Genomic DNA, 9,108 nt, shown 5'->3' with positions numbered 1-9,108 from the left:
TTTTTTTTTTTTTTGCATTCTATGGACACACTGCATTTGACAGACAGTGAAATCCTGTAGCATTAGGCTTGCAGTCCTAGAAAGCTGATTTCGCTGTTTGGTGAGGTGAAACAGTAGCATTCCCAATTGCTAAAGTCTGAAAAATTCATTGGCCAAAAAAAAAAAAAATTCTAATTTTTAAAAAGTTGTGCCTTGCCATCCCCCCTTATCATGTATGAAGAGCACAGAGGCCTTAAAACATCTAAGTAAGCTTAATTTGACAGTTCCCTATTGTTTCAAGTTTGCAGAATTAGCCGACCTGTACAGGGTGTTGCGGCGATAACTGGAACACTTTAAAAAATTTTCCTGAGCGATCCGCCGCTCTGTTCGCGCTCAAACTTCACACAAAGGTCGCATTTTGTGGTCTATTTTGTTTGACACCGGGAACAACAACGGTACTTACCTGTTTATTCTGAAAATAAATAAAAACGATTTTCGCCTATGGGAAAATGGCCGCTGATTTGGACGTGCGAGCCAGCGCAAGTTGATGTTGGAACGGCGGAACCACCTGCAGAGTGAAACGCATGTTTGGGATTCACGTACGGAGCCAAATGGTGCAGCAGACGATCAGAAAATGCACCTAGAAATGAGCTAACAGACGATCAGAAAACCCGGTTTTCGGGCTCGCACGTCCAAATCGCCGCCATTTTCCCATAGGCGAAAATCGTTTTTATTTATTTTCAGAATAAACAGGTAACTACCGTTGTTGTTCCCGGTGTCAAACAAAATAGACCACAAAATGCGACCTTTGTGTGAAGTTTGAGCGCGAACAGAGCGGCCGATCGCTCAGGAAAAATTTTTAAAGTGTTCCAGTTATCGTCGCAACACACTGTATATAAGGAGCAGTGGCTGCCTGGGGGCGAGGTTTGTAGGGGGAAAGTGTGTTTGATGCCTCAGGGTTTCTTCTGAACCAGAATAATGGTGGCAATAACCGTTGCTTTTTTAAGAATATTGACACAAGTTTTAATCATTTTCAACACAAAAAAATGAAAAAATGTAGGTGAGACCATACTTATTCTGGTTCAGAATGTTTATATTGGCCTCGAGGACATACCGTGGCGCCACCTATGAGTGACGTCACTTGTAGGACGCCGAATCGTGTTGTCGTCTGCTCCAACCCGTGCGTACACGGAAGCGCGTTTTTTTGTTGTGGCCACCGTCTCGCCCGCTCCTTGTGGATTTGATGCAAATTACCAAAAAAGTTGTACGTAAACCAAATAATTCGGGCAAGCAATCAGCGACTCGCCTGTTCCCGGCGACACCGCCGCGTTTAGGTAGTTGCTACCGTCGCGACCCACAGCTCTTACATACGCAGCCAGCTAACGCCAAGGACGATGCAACTGATGCCGAGAAAAGTACGCTGTAAAATCATTATTAAATACTTGTGACGGGACATGTGTGTGCAAGCAAACACCTTGTAACAGCGACGGAAACGCGTCGCTCACTTATGATCTCACCGCGCGAACTGCTCGTATTGCCTGGTAAATGAATGACGCGAGAACAGCGATCAGATTGCTTCGCCGCACATGCTTAAAAGTATTGTTATGATCTGCAGTTTGGCTTAATCAGTGCCTATTTCCCCTACGATGTTTTTATAGTCATGCCCGGATTTGATTAACGATCACTGCCGTAGCCTGTACTCTGCACGGCTGATGTTTACTTTTCGCGACTTGTCCGCAATGTATGAACGGTATGAACGCGAGTTTTTAACGCCTTCGAGCGGGTTCGGACAAGGCAGGGGTGAGACAGCTGCGCATATTGCGCAGTTTTGATACAAATTCGTTTTCCTGCGCCAGACTGCTCCAAAAGCTTGAAAATTGCAAAAATTGCGCCAAACTGCTCCGAAACAGTCTGAGAGCCAAGGATTTTAGTGCTCCCGTCAGTTTCAGTGCGGAGAAATGCTTACTGATGGCATAATTTTCCAGCGCCACCAAGGTGATGCTGTTTGTAAAGGTAATTGATTGATCATTCAATAAAAAACTCGCATAAAATTGACCCCGAGATAGTTTCTTCGAACGTAGCAATGTCGGGTTGGCAATGTTATATTCTGGAGTTTTTTAAAGTTTTCTCATCGAAAACCATTGAAAAGTCTTGTAAAAAAAGGCTTATGTGTACTGGTGCGCAAGGTGCTTGTGCAAGTTGATGAAAAAACGGCAATGTTTAGAGCGCCGTATCTCCGGAACATCACTGGGCGCTGCCATCTTGGTGTGGTGAAGATAGGAAAACATGGCCGCCGGGCGAAGCAGTTGTTCGTGGTTCAGGCAAAGGGCCCTTCGCCGATTTCTACAGTGGTTTTGGTTATGGGGGTGGCTGGGTTTACATTTAGTCATTTGATCTGTTGCGGGAAGTTGCGCGACTCGAAAGACGGGAGTTCATCATAAACTAAAGGGGTGCCCACGAATTCGCCGTGTTTCGGCCTTGAGTGTGAGGCGCTGTGCGTGCTTGAAGTGAAATGTCTGACTCATTGCGGTGTTATAAAACGCTGAGCTATGGCTGCCTTTGACATATATTTGACTTCGACATTGCAGAAGTGGTGGCGCAGGCTACATCGCCGCAAAATGTTCAAGCTATGTCCGAAAGCGGGACGGGCTATTATTGCACGCTAGTAATAATGGTTCATCTATCTGAAGTGAACCTTAATGCCAAGAGGAAGGTGGCTAAACATACCAACGTTACTCAAATTACGATCGTAGTGAATATGCACCTTGGGGATTGAAATGGGAGGGCTGGTGGGGTACGACGACTATCACCTCGCTTTGCGCAACTTTTGCCGTGGCTCTACACTTGTGCGTAAAGCCCCGTCTGGGAATACAAAAACAAAATTTCGGCATTTACATGACAATAAAAATGCCTTACAATTGCTTAGTTTTTCAACTCGATATTCTCAACGGCACTCCACGCTATCTATACATTGAGCCTAAGCATTTAAAAATGGTTTCTAAAAGGGTAGTGCAGTTCGTACCTTGTGATACTCTGGTAGAAAAAACTTTATTGAAAGGCTGTTTTAGTGTTATGTACGTCCAAAACCGATTAAAAAGTGCACTTTTCCCCCATGAGTTGCCAAAAAGTTGATTTTTTAGGCTCCTAAGGTGACATAATAAATGTCGTTGTTCTGCTCCAAATCAAGATTCCTCTGCTCCAAAATCGAGATTTCGCTGCTCCAAAAACTGCTCCCAAATCTGGATCAGCCATCTCACCCCTGGGACAAGGCTATATTTAGTTTTCATTAGGTGCTCGGCGTGGTAATTTATAATTGCAGCGTGTTTTGTATGTTTACAGTAAGCCGGCATTTCTCAAGCATCAATTTCGAAACTCACGACTGCTCACAGAAGGCGAGGCTGCGTACGAGGCGAAACACGTCGAGGCGAGCGTTGGGGGCCCCCAAGAAGTTAGTGGAACCCAAACGCAACACGCGCGTGCGCGACGGGAGGGCCTTCGCCAACAGCTCGCAGCCGGCTTCGGATGCACGTAATCGGATGTTGGGAACTCTAGGATGGCGTCGCAGCAGATATTTAATCGCCGTTAGAGTTGCGAGTGACAGTCCCTAACAGAACGTTTCACCGCGCTGGGAACTCTGTAAGCGCGGTGATTTCCGTGGAAGCGATCGACGATCAAAATACCTGCACGGCCTCGGCCGATTCTTGCGCGCAAGCATAGCCATCCCAGGCCATCCTTCGGCCGCTCACCTCACCGTGCGTGAACGGGCCGGCGCTGCCGGGACCGACCTCCGCGGCCAATCGGCGTAAATCGCGGCAGATATTTGAGCATCGCTTTGAAAACCACAGCTGATGACACTACCTATCAGAATTTTTCATCACACTCACATCCACTTTCACCAATCTGGAACTTCTTTTCCACGACTTGTGTGATTGTGTGAGGCAGCAACAACTTGTGCTGCCACGACCTGCGTCGGTTCGAGCCGCACCGTCGGCTGTGCGGGCAGGCACGGCGGGTGCGTGTGCTTATGCGAGCAGTTAACGTTTCACGATTTTCTGCTTTATACATTTCTAGCAAACAAGGGAAATCTAGAAACTTCACTCGGCGATCGTCGTAGTCCACATTGTTGATCGGGGAAACAAGCCGCTGCTTACGCTTCGGTCGCATGCGTAATACACCACCACGCTCATGGTATTTGCGGATAATCTGCTACAGTTGGTACAGTTATACAGTCACCATTAGGTCGAACTGCGCTTGACGCACTGAGAATTAACTTCAAACGAAGGAAATTAACATGAAAATACTTTTAGAACGCGCTTCCTAAGCGAAGTGTCACGCTCTGCAAGCCAACTACGCAGCAAGATAGGAACGGTGATCCTACAAGTGATGTCAAAACGATCGCAGCGCCGGCCTGTCCAGTGGTGGGCCTCGCGGCCATAAACAACTCACAAAAAAAAAATGATTTTGGGAACTCGGAGTTGAAGAGCAAATGTTCCTTTTCTCACCAGAAATGGTGTTTCGAGAAATCCCACTCCAACGGTTGGAATTTTTTTTTTTTCGAAATTGTTGCTTCTTGAGTGGATTCTGAGAAAAGTGAAGCAATGCTACTAAGCACAGTGGACTTCTAACCTGTCGAAAAAAGAAACCAATTACGAGCGCGCAAACAGATTTATAGGGGATCGACCTGACATTAACTTTTCGCAATGCTGAATTACAGAAGAATTCAAGTAACCGTGCGCTATATTTGTGAGTAATTGTAAAAATGCGCTATTTCGTGTTCTTAAAGCAAAACTAGCGATGTAAATACAGTAAAAGCTCGTTAATTCGAACTCGGTTAATTCGAACTGACGCCTTGGTCCCGGCACAGCCCTGTATATTTGAAAGGGGGAAAATTACAGATAATTTGAACACGTCGGTATCCAGGACGGTTTATTCAAACTGGTATCCCCTGGTTTCCATCGCTCCTAGCAATGGAAACCAGGGGTTTCACCAGACATAACCAGAAATAAACGTGTTTTCAAACATTCATGGGATCAGCGAGCATTACGGCTCGCTGCTCACATGAATGCATGTCGGTGCCGGTTTCTCGTGTATAACTGACTGATCAATTAATTTCGTTCGCTGTTCGAGTGCCATGGACATTATTTACGACATCACCTGCCACAAGTCCACAGGTGGCTCGTGTTCTGACCGCGCAGTGTGGTGCGATATCCATTCATTCTGGTTCCTGCCCGCTAATTTGCTTAATTCGAACAATTTTATGGTCCCCCTCGAGTTCGAATTAACGAGCTTTTGCTGTACCACTGTACGTTACACGAAACTTGCAGTGACTAGACGGGGTCACAGGGGCGCGTTTGGCGCCATATTTAACACAAAAGTGTTTTATGCCGGGGTTAGGGTGGCTAGAATTCTAGCCACCCTACCGGGGTCCACCAAGATCTCACAAGCATCATATCCATCACGGAAATGACATCGTTAGAAGAACTTCCATTGACGCGGCTGTGCCGGGATTCGACCCACGAACTCTTCCGCCGCGATGGGAGATGGGTCATTTCAGATAAGATCGAACAAAGCATGGCTGGTCAACCTCCTCAATGGGTGACCGGTAAAAAGCGCTGAAGCTCAAGGGTACGTCGTCTGCTCCAGCCACTTCCGGTTCGAGATCTCGCTTGGCCTTCGTACGCCGGCGGCTTTCACGCGCGTGTGTGCGTGTTTATTTGTCACAGGGTGCTTACCTTTCAGAGCAGTCCCTAGTAGGATTCATCGTTGTTATTCATTGAATGTGCGATGCATGAGCGTTTTTTTTTTCGGTGGAAACAGACAAACAACAAGCACGCGCGCATGAAAGCTGCCGGCCTATAAGGCCAGGAGAGCTCTCGAACCGGAAGTGGCTGGGCTCCGCGGGAGCAAACAATGTACCCATGAGCCTTCGCGCTTTTTACCGGTCACCTATTCTCTTGAAATTTTTTACCTCATTTCCGCATGTATGTAAATGTGCGGATTCACAAATATTTTCGGCAGAAAAATTTTGGCATCCTGAAGAAAATTTGGAACGCACCCGCGTGCACCCCGGCCGCTACCTGCCCCTTCGCCGCGGCCAAAGTTAGCGGCGTCTACCAAAAAATATACTCATCAGGGGAAGATGGTACTTTTTATGCTTAGTCTACGCCTTGTGTACATTTCGCCCCCAAGATATCATTGGCTAGAAAAACATTCTTTTTGTAATAAATTTCCAAAGCTTGCTCGGAGCACATTTTGTTCTGTACTTAGCGGGCCAGTATTATCGTAAGTACTGGAGCTAGAGCGTTCATATTTTAGTGAGGGCTGCTCCTGGCAAGCACAAATAAGGGCCGTAAATATCGTGTCTGTGCAAGCTACGGTTGAAAAGCAGCTGGCGCACAATATTGAAGAAAAAACGAAAACACTCCAAGTTCAGAGGCTTATTTAAAAAAAAAAAAAACACTTCTTCGATTTTTTTTTCTCCCTAGATGTCCACCTGTGCATGTACTTCAATGATCATTAAAAACCTGTTGCATCATTTTGTTCCTGACGCGCCTACAGCGCGAGAAAAAAGCCTCGTCGGCCAGGTCTTCACAAGGTCCTGAGACACGAAACAGTGAGAGCAACTTCCACCGAATGTGCAGACATTTTATAATTTTTTGTACCGAAGGCAAACGATTACTTATAGATAATATTACAGAGAATTAAGAAGTGAAACTGAAATTTTTTTGTGAATTTTGGAGCGAAAATAAATAATCTGCGCACCGCTAAACTTGTAGTTTGAAGAAAAAACGGAACTCCAGGCTAACGCACATTAAAAAAAAAAAAAACGCTCCTCGAGTTTTATGAAGCTTTCAACAGATATTTTCCTCTAAATTTACTTGCGCGAGCCATTAAAAAGTCGGTACGCAACATGAAAGTTAAATCAAGTAGCAACTAAAGCAGTTGTGCGAGGTGCGTCTTCGCTTATCATTCTATCTTATTTTGTTCTGATTTGACCGTGATGGCTCGAGATACATTTCGCAGCATTTCAATATTTGCCCGCCAACATACTTAGCAATAAATAAAGACGCCAAATGATTTTTTTTTTGCTAAAGCTAAAGTCTTGATAATTGCAGTTCAAGAAGCGACAATAACTGCTCATAAACGATTTCAACAGGATGGCATACGTGTCCAGCAACGCCCGCCGACGCAGCGACTGGCGCGCGACTTCGCCGGTGTCCTGCGGGCCCGCGCGTTGACGCCGAACGACGCCGACGCTCGCGCGACGCGTGATTTCGCGTCCGTGTGGTTAGGGCTTTAAACAGAAACATATGAGGGGGACAAAAATAAAGATACTCGGGTCGCACATGATTTTGTTTCCCTTTTGCGAGAACCCGTAGCGGTCCGCATTCGATCTCTGACCTCAGCGAAGGCTCTAACCGCCCCTTCAAATAAGGTCCAACTGGAGAACACGAGGAAAAAAAAATACATTCTGCGTCAGGTTAGGCATCGTTAGATTCTTGGCTTATATACAGCAAACGCATGATGGTTTTGTCGTCGATGGTTCGAGATAACCACGCTAGTTTCGAGCAACGCCGCTTTCGAGCCACTCTGGGCCCTGTACGTCCGACGTATCTTTAAGAAATATTGCGGGTACGTCCGACGTATCTTTAAGAAATTTTGCGGGTACGTCCGACGTACCTTTAAACACAGCGAAAATACTAACTATCGATTCTGCCTTTAAAGCGTGCTTCACAACAAACAGACGTATAGTGCGGGGAAGGTTGCAAATCCGGCAAGTGAGCAAGTGCAAAAAATACGTACTAACAATCGATTCTGCCTTTAAAGGGTGCTCCACAGCAAGCAAGCTTATAGTGCGGGGAAGACTGAAAATTCGGCAAGTGAGCAAGTGCAAGAAATACGTACGAACAATCGATTCTGCCTTTAAAGGGTGCTCCACAGGAAGCAAACTTATAGTGCGGGGAAGACTGCAAATCCGGCAAGTGAGGAAGTGCAAGAAATACGCACTAACAATCGATTCTAACTTTAAAGGGTGCTCCACAGCAAGCAAACTTATAGTGCCGGGAAGGTTGCAAATCCGGCAAGTGAGCAAGTGAAAGAAATGCGTATTAACAATCGATTCTGCCTTTAAAGGGTGCTCCACAGCAAGCAAACTTATAGTTCGGGGAAGACTGCAAATCCGGCAAGTGAGGAAGTGCAAGAAATACGCACTAACAATCGATTCTACCTTTAAAGGGTGCTCCACAGCAAGCAAACTTATAGTGCATGGAAGGTTGCAAATCCGGCAAGTTAGCAAGTGCAAGAAATACGTACTAACAATCGATTCTGCCTTTAAAGGGTGCTCCAAAGCCAGCAAACTTATAGTGCAGGGAAGGTTGCAAATCCGGCAAGTGAGGAATTGCAAGAAATACGCACTAACAATCGATTCTACCTTTAAAGGGTGCTCCACAGCAAGCAAACTTATAGTGCATGGAAGGTTGCAAATCCGGCAAGTGAGCAAGTGCAAGAAATACGTACTAACAATCGATTCTGCCTTTAAAGGGTGCTCCACAGCAAGCAAGCTTATAGTGCGGGGAAGACTGCAAATCCGGCAAGTGAGCAAGTGCAAGAAATACGCACTAACAATCGATTCTGCCTGTAAAGGGTGCTCCACAGCAAGCAAGCTTATAGTGCGGGGAAGACTGCAAATCCGGCAAGTGAGCAAGTGCAAGAAATCCGCACTAACAATCGATTCTGCCTGTAAAGGGTGCTCCACAGCAAGCAAGCTTATAGTGCGGGGAAGACTGCAAATCCGGCAAGTGAGCAAGTGCAACAAATACGCACTAACAATCGATTCTACCTTTAAAGGGTGCTCCACAGCAAGCAAGCTTATAGTGCGGGGAAGACTGCAAATCCGGCAAGTGAGGAAGGGCAAGAAATACGCACTAACAATCGATTCTGCCTGTAAAGGGTGCTCCACAGCAAGCAAGCTTATAGTGCGGGGAAGACTGCAAATCCGGCAAGTGAGCAAGTGCAAGAAATACGCACTAACAATCGATTCTGCCTGTAAAGGGTGCTCCACAGCAAGCAAGCTTATAGTGCGGGGAAGACTGCAAATCCGGCAAGTGAGCAAGTGCAAGAAATACGCAC

The sequence above is a fragment of the Haemaphysalis longicornis genome, unplaced genomic scaffold, assembly GCF_048455015.1.
Source record: "Haemaphysalis longicornis isolate Haplotype H1 unplaced genomic scaffold, Haemaphysalis longicornis Haplotype H1 scaffold_1, whole genome shotgun sequence".
Taxonomy (NCBI): domain Eukaryota; kingdom Metazoa; phylum Arthropoda; class Arachnida; order Ixodida; family Ixodidae; genus Haemaphysalis; species Haemaphysalis longicornis.
Note: the sequence above shows the minus strand (reverse complement) of the source record.